Source organism: Neodiprion fabricii, chromosome 3 (genome assembly GCF_021155785.1).
Source record: "Neodiprion fabricii isolate iyNeoFabr1 chromosome 3, iyNeoFabr1.1, whole genome shotgun sequence".
Lineage (NCBI taxonomy): Eukaryota > Metazoa > Arthropoda > Insecta > Hymenoptera > Diprionidae > Neodiprion > Neodiprion fabricii.
Window position 1 is genome coordinate 36,498,380 of NC_060241.1, and position 15,382 is coordinate 36,513,761.

Below are 15,382 nucleotides of genomic sequence, written 5' to 3' on the forward strand. Positions count from 1 at the left end.
GGAATATGATCGGATGATTACGGCGTGGGTTGGATTGAGAATAGTTTGAATTACCCTCATGTCGATAAATTTGTTTCAAGATCTGTTTAATTAAGATAATTTTCTATTCATTCGTAATCTAAAGCTATACAAATTGAAAGGATAACCAATGATCTTTAACTAATCGCGAATATCGATGCTTCGGCGCGTTCCAATGTCGCTGAGAACAAGACCGTCAATTTGATGGATCACGAGTAGTATCGCATGCTTATTTAACCGCCTGGATAATCTTCTCGTGGTTATAATGGCCGACGGAAGATTATCGCGGAGGCAAAGTTGCGGGGTAGAAGAGCGTTGATGTATAGACCAGAGACAGGGTATAAAATGCCTCATCCGCTCGCGTCTCGTCCCAGAGTCATTGATCACCATAAGTCACGCGGATGTCTCTCCCTTTTCCCTTCTCCCTTCCTCTACGTCTCCGCGAGCTTTTGACTAATTTGAAATATCTCAATTCCCACTCGACGAATAGTCCGTTTCAGAAAATTACGCGCCCTCTCGAATACGAGGCGGGTTCTCACCTGGACTGGATATTCGCTGTGTGCGCATCCGCACGTGTACGTACGAGCTTTGGATCGCGTACCTTTCACACGTACGTACACTCGACTCGTTGAAGTTGTCCGCTAATGCGGCCACACAGCGTCGGTTTATTTGTGTCACGAACCGTGTCCGTCTCGCTCACGTGTCAGAATTTATCTAGTTATCCACGTTTACGATTCTACCGGTTGGTATTATGGCACCCCACGTGAACACGGCTTTCTGCTTTCCGCTTCCCTCGACAACCCGTCAAACCTTTTTATTTTCGCGCCAGCTGATATTACTAGACGCGGAGTTGAAAGGTTTGCAAAAAACGCCCTTTTTCTCCTACCGCCCTTTTATTTCATCGAGTCGTTCGTTTTTAGTCCCGGATTCCACGCGGTGGTTCAAAGACGACGTTTTCAAAAAAAAGGGCGGAAAAATATTACGGCTGACAAGAAGGTTTCAATCGTCGCTGTATTATTGATACGGTAGCAAGCTACGGCTTGAATTTACACTTCGATAATGCAAAAACCATTTTTCTGCAACTCGTGTTTATATACCCCGACTTCGAATTACCGCTATTGTTCAATTATCGTACAACGATACGCGATGTTTCTGCATAAAACCGGAAAGGGTAGGTAAAAATGCCTTTCACCAACCGGCAGGATTCTGTGCGAACGAAGCTTCGTATCGAAGCGGGGGCTAAAATGTTTTATAAGGAAATTGGCATCTTCTGAAAGAGCACCCTATCACACATGATCTTCTTTAGGCAAGCTTTGTAAAGAGCGAATGAAATATTGTATCACTGGAATACATCTATGCGAGGAAAAGAAAATTGAGGTATGAATATACGTAGAATATCGATCGTCGCGAATCTTTCGAACATTCGTTTCACACCGTGCGTGTGTTCCTTTTTTTTAAAATTATCATCGTGCTTATATCGGATCGCACGGTACTCGGTGTTGTTATAAAATACCGTGTAGGTCGGCACGTAACGATTAATAGAATATTCCATGTCCGTTATCTCGTCATCGTTTCGAAATCGACACTTGCTTTTCATTCGTTCGGAATACACTGCAAAATCAAAATCACACGAAAAGCAATGGTCGCATGCCAAGCGGAAAGTTTTCGACGCAGGTCCACCTGACGGAATAATGGTTGAATTGTGATTCCAGTGTTGAAATAACGCCGGAGACGATGATCGATCTGACTTTCACTGTTATAAAAGTTTGAAATACTTGATTCCGCGAAGGCGGGCATCGGGGTGAAAAATGGGTAAAACGTTCATCGCCCGAAGTCGGAATACCGCGCCATTACTCGTTTTTCATTTTTCCCCTCCATTGAAACGAATAAAAATAAATATAGAACGGAAGATTGAGAAGGAAAAAATTGGGTTGGACGATCGATGCGCGGATTAAATCCGGAATTCGATTAGTTGGAAAGCTTGACTAGATTCTCGGCTTTTATACCCGCGGACTCTTGTAAATGTTGCTATTTATACCGAAATGCGTTGGACATTTGGCGTAAACTGACACCGAACGGTGGGCAGCGAATTACGCTTATAGAATCCTGCGTTTTCACACGTGAGTGGCAGTTTATTCAATCCATTAAACTCTGGCCGTATACGCGGCGTGCTAAATTTATCCGCAAAATTGCGGATTCACGTGGCGAGGCCCGATTCGTGCAGCATTCGCAACCGATTCGCCGGCCACAAACCGCGTCTCCGTGTCACGCGAATTCGCGCGCAGCTTCGAACTTGAATGAAAAACCAATTCCGCAATTTTTTCGCCACCTCGAACGAAGCCTCCGAATTTCAGTCGAGTCCTCACTCTCAATCGGCAAGAAACTTGAACCGGTTCACCGCCATCGTCTGTCAGCCAGCTGCCGGTGATAGCTCGCTTTGCCTTGGGGACGCGATAAGTAAACGAACGGCAGTAATTCAGAACAGAACCGAGGAGAGGAGAGGAAGGGGCGCCAAATTAGAACCTGTCGCGTACTCAGCTCTGCAAGAGAATGAGGAAGTGAGGACCAGTCCTAAACAGGCGCCTAGGCGGCCGGAATTCGGCCTCGAACTAGCAACGTGACTCCGTGTCACCTGCACGCCATGGGTTAACCGTTAACCCCATTACCTATTTTTCCGTCGAGCTTAAAGCCGACCTCGAGACTGCAAAATCTCAGTAGGTTTTATAAAACAGCTCAATGTGATCGGTAGTTATCGAGTGGATTATGAAGTTTGCTAGACTTTCGAAACGAGGAAGATTCGCAGTTGTAGATAAAATTGCATAGACGTGAATTATAGGAATGTGTACACGTAAGTGGAAACCCGGGTAATATATCCAACGCTATTGGAGGTAAAAAAAAGTCGATTTCACGTGGAGGTTATCGCATTTCATGTATATTATATTCATGGTCTAGTTTTGTTTATAGTCCACATGAATATTACATGTATGAGAGAAAACCCAGATGTGCGACACAGCGAGGAACGTAAAAATTTTCAATTTCAATATATTTGCATAAATTCGCTTTTCTATTTTTGATCAAATGTACTCGAAAGCTCGAAGTATTTACAAAATTTTCACGTAAATATCGTTTTGATCATCGATGTTTTCTCGTGTTCAGTGAGTAAAGTTTTTTCATAACGGTTCGAGGATGAACGGAGAAGAAAAATGTAAAATGTAGTTTTCTAGTTTTTCACGAACGTTTTTTTTTCTAATAAATTTTTTTTACATTTGCTAAGAATAATGACAAGTTACTTTAATCCAACGCAAGCACAGAATTGGCTGACACGCGTTATTCTTTTGAAGTTTGAAAGGGAAACCATCGCACAAATCCGCGTGTCGACTAGGATAATGTTTTTAAAATATATATATATATATATATCTGTATTTTTATATTCCTAGGCAAATTGCTTTTTGTCCGGAAATGTGGTAGCCGTATACGGCGGTTTCATTCCTGGGATGCTTCGAAGTTCGTACATATAATATACATTCCTCTATACATATTACATACATGTATATATATATATATGTATGCGTACAGGGGAATATTTGAGCTTGTCAGAAGCCTGATCGTAACTCGCATGCATAAATTTCGAGGAGGCTATAAATTCTGTCAGTTTGGCAACCGTTTCTGCGTTTTGTCAATGAATACTACGGATACTAAGCCGAACCAAGTTTCTACCAGATATATGCTTCTGAAAGTTATTCCCTGACAAACTAGCCAACGAGCTCAACCACACGACGTCGACACTTTGTTACGGATATCCATTCGCCCTGTTTATCCCACGTAACTGCAAATCTCATAGCCATGAAATTTCCAGCGATAGTTTTCCACGCGTAAAATGTGCGCGCACGAACATTTCCCACGTATGAAATTGTCACGGGAATACGTGACACAGTTTCGTTCTCTTCTCAGCTCCGCATCTTTTTCTCCAACAATTTAACGAGTTTTATAATATATTCTTCACCGAAGCTGTTAAATCCGAGTGCGAGCAATTGCTTTTTTGGCACAGGGCATCGCTTTCTCTTAAATTTTCTCACGATTGTGAGAAACGTTTTGCGAATCGACGAGAACGGTATTTACTTGCTGTTTGAACTTGGGGTCAAACTTTATCCCCGTTGTGAATAGCAAATGCTTCGGGCCAAATTGTAGGGCCAAGTGCTACGGTCAAAGCTAAACTAGTCTGAGAAACTCGATCGATTTCGTAATTGATTACCGTTACCCTTCGTCTGTCACCTTTTCTGTAAATAATGCGCGTGCATGTGTCCATTCTCCGATTATGCTGATGGCGATTTTCATGAATATTACAAATTTCGTTCGAAATCGAAAGGCCGTTAATCTTTTGACTGCCATTGTGGCACACTGAGAAAAATTTCATTTGTTACAGTAACTAGAAAAATTCAGTAAAACAGGTATCGTTAAAAAAATTGTTCGAATATTGTTGGAATTAGAATCTTCACACATCATAAAGAAAATTTTCACTGAATAATATCGTTTGAAAAACTGTTTACTTAGGCATGAAAATTGAAAAGCTCTATTTTTAAAAAGTGTAATTTTTCAAACATTTGAGATTCAGAAAAACTTGAAGCGGTTGAGAAAAACAATTTTTTTTAACGTTAAAAGAGCTTGTCCATTAAAGGGTTAAACACCGAGTTCAAGCGGATCGGATTGATGATGAAGAACCATGCGATTACAGGCCTTTCTAACGAACATGTTGAACCGTTGAAAGTTCCTCCGGTATCTCCTCAACTGCTGAGAGCTTTTTTCTAGTAAGCTTGACGAGCTTTAAACGACCTGACACATACACGAATACATCGCCGAAGTAAACGGTAGGCGGTTGAATTCGATTCAAAGGGTGAATGAGAGCTTCCAGAGAGCTGCAACGCGGCGACCTCGCTTCCATCCCTTGAGCAACACGTGCTTTTGAGGTGAAATAGAGCTTAAGATGTTTCGTCGTTTTTAGCCGTATGTATGTACGGGTGCGTGTAGTTACACAACGTTAAGAGCAGAGAGACGGGGATCAAAAGCTCAGGGATGATTATAAAGCCTTCTAAAGTTGTAGTTGTCGTTTTTGAGACATTGTTTACGGAATGTCAAGAGAGGGGGAGGACAGAAAGAGAGCGGAGGAGAAGGGATAACGTGATATTGACAGCAAACTTGAACCTGCGGTATCTTTGGTAATTATTATTAACCAGTCAATTTTCCTTGGTTTCAACGTCGCGTTCATATCTATAGATACTTTCGTAAACCTTATCCGGGGGGTATTTTCGCGATCAGCATGCCTCGGATAGATCCTTTACAAGGCTAATTTATAAACTTTTGAGGGGGAAAAATTTACGTGTATCGGTGCCTGGTTTATAAGACGCTAAAGGAGCAGAGGCGTGTAAGGTATATACGGACATGCCGTGCCGTCAGGCAACAACAGGATAAAAACTCGGCGAGCCTCTAATTGGCGTATACCTACGTATGGTGTACGTATACTCAAGTATTAACTCGCTAGCTCCGCTGCCTTTTGTTGTACATAGGTACCCAATCAAAAAGCTCCGAGCAGCCTGTTCTCTTCCTTTCTTCCAATGATCGTCGAGTGTGTCTCGCAGGCTCCTTCAAATATTCAACGCAAATTATCCAAATTGGAACAGCTGTAAGTGGCTGCGCTCTTGCAGGTACTCGCAATTCAGAGATTGGCACGGTACAGCCAACCATATTTCATCCTTTTTCTTTAATCGGTGGAGAGTGCAAATATCGTACCTAAATCTGACATTTTCGGAAATTGACCGCCGCGCTTCAACTCTCCTCACAAAAAGAACAGCCGGTATTTCTACCGCAGTCACGCGTAAATATATCGAGGGGAAATTTATCCCGTCATCTTGTACACTTTTCCATTTTCCGGCTTTGCTGAAAGCAGCTTTTCCCGAGTCATCCTGCACGTTGAACCGAGATTTGCGTCTCGACGCTCGGCGTCACCACGGATTGACGATATCATTGTCCGTGCCTGAAGGCGTCGCCGGAGGCCTTCGTGTTGGTTTCTTCCTTCTGCTGATACGCAGCGACGAAATGCAACATCCCATATTTTCAGTGGCGCGTTATCGTTATAGTTACAGTTGGCATTTATGCGCCTCCTGCAGGAATCCTCTGGTAAATACGCACCGGAGCTTGCGGCGGAACAGTCGCAGCTTTTGGGGTGTTTCGAACGAGACGTAAAAAAGAGGGTATCGAATCAGCGAGAGACTCGATGTGAACTCTATGTGAATTCATCTAACAACCAGTTCTTCGCATCAGAATAATTCACGATACTAAGCAACAGATATAAAAAATGATGTCTCAGCGATGAGACGAAAATCTTTGAGGTGCCACTAGAATAAATTCTACATCAAACAGACGCAGCATTACAAAAGTGCGATTTTTTTTTTTTTTTTCTTACGTTGGTAAGAAAACCTTCAAGATTTTCGTTCGTATATAATCAGATACTGAGAAAGAATATAAGAAGTGAATCTTGCGGATGGAAATACATTTTTTATTTTCATAACCGTTGAGACGAGATGAAAACGGAAAAGACATCCTCTGCGAATAAGGTAGAGCGACGCGAATCACGTGGCACGCCATTTTGTAGAGCAAGAAAGAATTCGCGAGTTAACTGCGAGAATTATTTGGAGTCTTTCCATTCACGCCAAGCCTCGCTTTCAAAGTTGTTTTACTTTGACCTTTCGTCCTCGAGCAGGTGTTGACGGCCCGAATGAAAACTCTCTCCAGCTTCTACAGTCCCGGAAATGAAAGCTCAGTGGATTACTGAAATTAACGGCACGCCGTTTCATTGATCGAAATTATAAGTGGCGTTGCTTTTCATCGCATGAATTCCGCTCCTCTGTTCCGGGTAGGACAGAAACACATAATTATCAGATAATTGGTTATTCAGTCAATGTGCTACTGATCCGGTATTGAGATGCAGCCACCTCATAATTCGTCATCACACAAATCTCTCGAGGTCGAGTTTACGTAGGTATTACCTCTTTATCACCTTGCTGGCGAAAAGTTTTCGAATCGCATTCGAAAGGGGAAATAAACTGAGCTAATTGGATCGAGTAAGCAACACAGACCAATTAATTATCATATTTCACTCAAATTAAATGTTCAGGGTTTACAGTTGCGCCACGTTAAGTCCCGCTTCGTTACTCCCTCAACCGAAATTGCCATCGCTCATTTCCAATCTACTTACCGGTGAAATTAAACGTCCTAGCAGGTTACTTCCGGCTGAGCGAATGAATTTTTGACTCTCCCGTCGTTGAATCACTTTTTCCCTACGTGTAAACTTGTATTCAATCATTGAAAATGCATAAAATTCGCCGGATATTTATCAGTTGTCCATTTGGATTAAAAAGCTCAATAACGGACGCGTCTCGCAGTCGAACGCAATATATAATTTGTTTGGTCACCCTGCGGGGGAAAAGGGGGGGAACTGGAATAGGCAGAACCCAGGGGGTAACCAGAGGGATGCCAGGCACTTAAGAATCGGGTTACCGAGGGTTCTCGCGTGCGCCATTGCGCCCCATCATGCTCACTTGTTGCTTTTTCCCTCGTCGCAAGAAAACCGAGCCATCCGATTCCTTCGCCGTCGGCATTGCTCAAGGAAATCGCGCAAGAAGGTCGCGCCTTGCAGATTCTCGGAACGGCAAGTGTCGTTTGCGCTTTTTTCCCCAGAAGCGGTTGTCACCGTTAGCGAGAAATCGGCGGGCTAGAGAAAAGCTCACGAAAGACTCGATGAAAGTTTACGACTAGACCAAACCGTCGACAATCCATCACTCCTTCTCTCTCTCTCTCTCTCTCTCTGTTTCTCTTCTTGCAAATCAAAAAATTATTCGCCAGTAGATTCATTCCCGAGTGCGACAAGCGCCCCGACATTTCGTTTTACGGTTTTTCGTAACTGTCTCAGCTTACCGAAGCGATCCCATCTGCAGCTCACGTACGTGTGTATTATAGACACAGTAAATGGAAGATCCGACCCGAAGTGTCTCCGAAATATTTATCGTCGCTGTTGCGCGAGGAGCGTTGTCCCGTAAATACGTGAAACCCTCGTAAATCCACGTGCCAATCAGGTATTTAAGTTCAGTTACTTCCCGGGTGGAAACTACCCTGCACTATACACTGAAAAAGCTGTAAAACCGGTGCCAACAAATGTTGATTCAACTCTAATTTCCATTTTCGCGAAAAACATTCAAATTTTTCCAAAATCTTGCCTGGCAATCTGAAACCAGGAACCAGGCCAATAATTAGACAACACTTGCAGAGATTCAACAGCGTTTTTGAGGCGATTAGGAAACGGTCTTGGACCATATTCTGTATCAGGAATCGAGTTACTTATTCCCGTAATCTTATTCTGCAATAATTTCCGTCTGCCTCGCAACGATTCAATTTGACACTTTGGTTCTAAGGAACGCGTAAGTTTCTAGCTACCTGGACTGTGAAACTAGAGGAAATAAATTGTTACGTCGTATTGCTTCAAAGTCGCGATGCTGGAAAGCTGTCTCCGTTCCACTTTTGGTATTACATTCAATATATGGCGTGGTGTATAATAACCTGGCGCAATGATAATAATTTTTATAACGAGTTCACAGGCTGGAGGAGACAACCGCTGTTCGCTTCTGTCACCCGATGTCGTTTCCGTAATAATATGGCATCCGCCGAATGATAAATGCTTCAAAAGCCCTTCTCGACGTCAGTCGAGCGCCGCCAACATCGCAAATGTTTTGCATGAATGAGTACGTGATGTATAAAATAATATATGACTCGCGACCCAGTTCGGAAGATAGAAAAAACAGGGCACCAAAAATTCTTTTCAACTCAGCGGCAGATTTAATTTCTACGTACAGGTACGAACCGTCATTATCGCGAAAACTTCTGTTTCGCACAAAGAGAAACAAAAAGCTGACGTGCAGTTTCATCTTTTTACGTACCCCCCTTTGCTTTTGTCGAAAAACGGGACTCACAGAGCTGTTATCAAAATCCAACGACAATCATTTGACGATCTCGCATAATTCGCGCGTCAACGTCAGCGATCGCAATTATCGCGAAACGATCGAATAAGCCTGTGCGATCGAAAGTGCGAATCAACGACATTTGGGAGACGGTAACTTTTAACGAACGATGTTTTACCGACGTTGATCGCGTCGTTTGTAAAGCTGCACCGTTAATGAATTGAGGAAAATAGTATGCCCGGCAGCGAATGCGGAGAACTGGCTCGGATTTTACACTTCGACCGAGTTGCGCCGTATCCTTCGTTACGTGTGTTCATTAAAACTTTGGCTTTTCACGCGGCCGTAGCAGATGTACGAGTGCTTTTTGCACGATCGCGCGGCGCTTATACCTAGGTATGACGCCTAGACGGAGAACAGGTGCGTTCGGTGTTCGCGAATCGGAAATCGCTTGGAGGGATAAAAAAAAAAAATAGGATTTTTGTTTTTATTTCTCTCCCCTTTTTCGAGCTTCTGGAAGAGCAGCGCGAGCTTTGTAATGAGAATTTATTTAAATTTCGCACGTATGCCCGGGATTATTGAACTCGCGATAACCAAAATGGGCCACTCGGGGTTATGGAACATGGATAACGGATGTTATATTAATCGTTAATTAGAGCCGGGCTATTACCGGTCTCCAGATATAAGCCGATTTATGTTCCTCGGTTTGCGGGGTGAGAAAAATTCGTTTCATATGAGAGACGGATGATGTAGAGGTTCGTTAAAATCGGCCGTCGCGAACGGAGAGCGAATTCAACTCGAGGACTAATTCGGTAGTACGGCAGTCGTGTGGAACTCGAGGATTTATTCAATCCCCTCATTTGTCTCAGCAGGGAAGAAACGAGGGACGGCTTGCACTCCTAAGTAATTGACTGTTAATTTGATTCGAGTACCAAGTTAGTGTTACGTACCTACGAGATTTGACTTTGCCTCATCTTCCGAGCTCATTTAATTAGTTATTTAACACGTTATAGGCGGGGCTGCGGACTCGCCGGAGTTCTGATCCATATTTGCGGCTCTCCCTGCATATGCATGCACGGTAACCGCTCTGTACCTGGCAGGTTTGCTCTCAGGATTACTTTAACGAGACAGAAATAGCGGGTAAATAATGCAAGAGTGATTCAGGGAGCCAGCCGGCTCCGCTAGATATCGGGCTGTATGAATTATTTAAAATTCTCGATCTGAATATCTCCTGCTGCAGAGGGTGAGACGGGGAGTCGAGGACATTGAAAAAAGATGCGGGAACGGGCGAATATTGAATTATCGCGGAATGTATAAATACGGTATGTTAACGAGAACCGCAAGCTTGAATATTGGCAGAAAAGTCTGGGAAGAAAGTGAGGCGTTTTTACCGGCAGAGGTAAAATCGAATCGTCTGATTGAACAAGGCTTTGCGGTTTAAAAACTTGTGTTTTTCAACTCAACGATATCTGAAAAATTCCATCAAAGTTCAAATACAACAATTGAGTAAATTTTACTTCTTCCCAATTGCAAAAGTGATTCGATCAGTGTCGCGAATTTAGCCAAAAATAATTTGCTAACAGATGTCATTTCGCGATGTTTTGAATGCCGGATAACGTCGCAAATTCCGTCAAGCCCATTCCGAGAATGTGATTTCTTTGAAATTTCTCTCTCTCTCCCTCTCTCTCTCTCTCTCTTTTTCAAACTTTTTAGCAGACGTAGCAGCAGCTCGTCTGCAATCAATAAGAGCGAATAAACGCCTGGAAGTAAAGTTTGTAAACAGGATCGTTTCCTGCAAAGAAGGAAGGAGGCTCGCTCCTTTCTGCCAACGCCGAAAGATATTACGCGGTATAAAGTTCAATCTTGAGACGGTAACGAGGTTACGTAAGCTCACCCTCGACTTTGTTTAGAATTTGTAGAGGAGCGTTTTTTTTTCAAACCCAAGGGTTTGTCGCGGGCTTTTCAGGGTGGGTGAAACGCCTGAAAGCGGAACGCCGAAGGCGGGCAAGGGAGGGTGAGAGATAAGGCGGGTAAAGTTACACGTATTGGCTCGTCGTCCAATTTCCTTCAATGACAAAGACCCTCTTCTCACCAAGCGCTATAATCTTTTCTAGCCGAATAAGGCGATAACGTTGGATATACATACGTACCTATACGCAAGGCAGGGAATTTGCCCCCTCATGTATGTATTATACCCTGCTCCGGTTACACTTGCCACTTGCGCACGCGTATCTGTGTGTGTGTGTGTGTGTATGGATGTTCAATAAGAGGGCCATCATATACCCGCGGTGAGGAACGAGGTGGCGTCGCTTATCAAACTGGCTGCAGCATGCGAGGATAAAGCGGGCACAGCTTTTGGCTCGGTGTATTGCGTGTTCGATGAAACAGATTGCGGTGCTCGAAACCGCGCCGTTGGTTTCATCATATCAGACTCGGGAGATAGGCAGGTAATATATTTTCTCTACCGGACGGAGAAATTCGGCTCGCACATTTTCGGGGACGATTGATACATTTTGGCATAATTTACACCTTCGCGTTGCAGGATCAATTTCTCAAAAACTATACGTGCTCGTATCGACAGGTCTGCGTTATACGTGTATATTATACCCACATGCATTACCCAATTAAATCGGTTTATGTCCATTGAAAAGCACCCGCAAACCCAATTGGAACACTTGAAAGCCTGTATACTCCAATAAATCACTGATGCTTTTGTTAACGAATCACCCTATAAGCTTTCAGAACTGATGCAATGTACGCATCGGCATACCTTTTATATATATGTATAGAATATATGTATATATATATATATACATTTACCGTGTTACACTATCGAAATTACTTCTCTTGATATGTACAAGAGAGCGATATGATGAACGGTATCCATAAACGATTCGAACAGACTTTGCAGTACAACGATATACGTTAGTGTTGATTCATTGGGGACTAAATTAAGTATCGATATTCAAAGCAACACTTGCCAGACGGGATCGTTAAATGCAACAATATTTTAATGCACCATAATGTTCTCAAAACAGTACTCTGAAGCACTGTAACGAAGGACAGCAAATTCGCGAGGAGGAAAAAAGCTGATCAATTGTAAAGATAACCTCAAGTGCTTTCCATTGATTATGGTGCTGGTGCCGTTAAGAATTATGTACAAGTTCATGTAATACGCGTTGGAGCGATTTGAAATTTTGGGAAATAAATCAGGTTACACTTCCATTTTTCACGAAATTTCATCGGTCAACACTGTCCACCGCTGTAAATCAATCCTGAGGGAACGCGTGTGATTACTGGTTACATGTACCGTACGTGTGTGCGTACGTCGAGATGGTCGGAGAAAGGTTGTCATCCCGGTGAAAAAACGCACGAACCCCATCGCTCGAAATCCCGAGTGTTTCCAATCCACGGTACGTACGGAGTTTACACCCACTGTTTAACGGATCAATTATTTGTCGGATTTGAAATTCAGCCGTGTAAAGTATCGCTACGTGACGGTTTGACAGCGGAATTGAATCCTGGCTGATGTCGTCGTTGCAGCTGAATCGCCGTTATCGCGTACGTAGATCGTGGAATTGCTACACGTACAGTCGACGTCCAACAGTCACCGAGGCCGTGTTTAATCAGTCAAAGTGAGATTTGGTTGGGAGAATTGAACAGAAACGCCGAGGGACCCAAAGACCGAACGTACCAATCCCCTTTGATTCCAATCATGAACTGTGGTTAAAATCTTCCGGGTCCGGGATTCCTCGACGACAACTAGTGAATAATTGAGGCCAGGTTGAGGTCTTCCGGTCGATGATGCAGTACAAGGGAGGACCCTTCCTCTCTCATATTCTCCCAATGGGGAAGGGGCTGGGGTTTAATACTTCAATAGAATGCGATGTAACCGAAGGGTGTAGTAGCCAAGTTTCCGAATGAATCATTCAAAGGACGTTGGCACCTGGGCGTCAACTCTGCAATCGCGATGAATGGCTTCACATCCGATGAGTCCGCGCGGACAGCGACACCCGGGAACCTTTGCTTCGCCACGATGTCCGAATGGTCCGTACATGAGTGTGTGGGCCAAGCTTCGAGCTTGCGGAGCACCTTGACGAGGATATTCGCAGGTGCGATAGCAGCCCGATTACAACCAACGGGTACAAAAGGGCAAATAATCTCGCGTTTGTAACGAAGGACATGCCTCATCAGGGCTTTCCTTCTGGCTAACGATGACGTAACGTTTGGATGTCTGGCTTTTTGAGGCAGTTCGCTCTCGCGCTGAACTGCGGGTCGGATTATTACTCCCTTCTTTTCTTCCCGTTTTTTACCTCAATTTCTCGCTTTCTCTCGCGTTTTTTATCGTCCGAATCCTGGTCCTCTTTCACGCCGTTTTTCCATCGGGGACAATAAAGGTTCGTCGCCTGCCTATTTGGTCCGGGGTGATACCACACATCTCGACAAGTCCCTGGGTCAGCGAATTCAACATTCAGTAGGGTACCGGGACACGGATCACTTTGATTTTCGAAAGCTCGTTTCACCGCCGAGAATACATTGACGACGTCTTAATGCGGCTGTCACGAGCAGCTAGTTTTTCCACACTGCAGGCTTTTTTCGTTCAGCTAATGATCGATCGACGGAACATCTTCAAGTACTAAGCCCGGTGAAGAGTGCAAGAATTTAGGAATGAGTTTCACCGTTCCGTGAAGCAATAACGAAAGTTGTTAGCTCAAAGTGGGACGGAAGAAGGAAAGGTTGCCGAACTTTTCCAGTGATTCGTTATCTCACCCAGTCTGCACGACTGATACAGGCGAAAGCATTCTGTGACGGTTGTTGAAGGTCGAGAACGAACTACATCACGAATTCCGTCAGGCCGAGGGAAGCCGGGAGTGATTTTCGACAAGTTAAATCGTTCAACAACGGGATTCAATCAACGCACCCCAGCTACAGAAAGTGGGGTAAATCATCCGAGAATTTTTTGCGTTTCTTTTTTACCAGGCCGTGAAAATTCCACGAAGGGTGAGTAAATCAATTAACGTTCGGTAATTTGGTGAAATACCAGCCTTCACCCCGCCACAATAAGGTGTATCAATTTCCGTTGACGCCGGTGTCTTATTCGCGTTTCGGTTGATCGTATTCATCGGCTCTCGCCAAGTTGTGCAAATTTACACAGAAACAAGCATACATAAGCAAGTAAACAAAACATCGTTAACGGTTGAAATCGATTTTTTTCACCATTCGGCGTCGTCAACAGATCCGCCGTCTGCGGAAGCTCTTCGGCTCGGGCCTCGGACGGGATTCAAATATCGAGAAGGAACGCTGAATATTCTCGTCCTCAGGTGCGATGACTATCGGTAATGGAAAGAGCCGTTCCAAATTCCGACGCACCCTCGCAATAAATAATACATATTTCTCGATTGTGGCTAATCGCTGGTGTGGCTCGCCTTATACAGGCTGACGTTTCAACCAGGGCTGGCAACCGTGCTCCGTTCGATAGGGTGGCAGCCCTCCTCCACCATTCTCTGCTAATGGCAGGGAACCATGACTATCCTTCCCCAAAATTCAGCACCCCACGGAGCGGAAGCATCAGCACACATCACCATCGTCCTAACGTCCTGATTAATTTTCAAATCTAATTAATTTCCCACATTCCGTCATCTTCGAGTGCGATACACACGCGATGATGATCCCACACGGTGTGCGTCACATTTTTCCACCTGATTTCCTTGGCGTCTCGTAATATCCTCCCGGCGACGGGGAAGAAGAGAAAGATAGAAGGAAGAAGAGAGACAAAAAAAAAAAAAAAAAACTTTCCGCTGAAGATAGCAAATCGTCCACGAAGAAGAGTCGTTTCATACTTCAGCCTGCGGAAGATTAGAGGAACCGGGAAGCCGAAAGACTGGAGAGACTAGGAGAGCCTCTGCAGGCTATCGGAGAAGTGATCTACAGTCTCCGAGGCGCGGAGGAACAAAGTGACAGACGCGTAAAAAATTTACGCCTTTTACGATGATACACGATAAGGAGTTACCGCTTCGCGACGCGCTTAAAGGGGCGAGACCTGTGCGCGCTTTTCTCAAGCCCAATCAACCGGCGGATGGATTTCTTTTTGGGATATGAATTCCCAAAAAAATCTGCGACGACTACCGTCAATGAGCTTGACAGATTTTTCGACGGTTATCCAGGATGGATATCACGTGTCGCAAACGCGAGTTGTTTACACCAACCCTGATTCATCCCTTGAGCAAAGGAACTTGAAATAAGAACAGTATACTCGAAATTTTTTTATCGTCAATTGAAACGCACGGTTCAGCGAAGATTCATTGAGATTTAATTGAAGTAATTTCTTTTCCCTGTCCGTTTTACCTTACTTTATTTTCTCT

The 15,382-nt window shown here is 44.0% G+C and overlaps 1 protein-coding gene across 2 annotated transcripts in view; it reads right to left on the bottom strand.

Moving 5' to 3' along the window:
- The window catches only part of LOC124178877 (hemicentin-2-like), a 249,234-nt gene that overhangs the window by 130,953 nt on the left and 102,899 nt on the right, over positions 1–15,382 (bottom strand). The gene's annotated exons all lie outside the window — the stretch shown is intronic.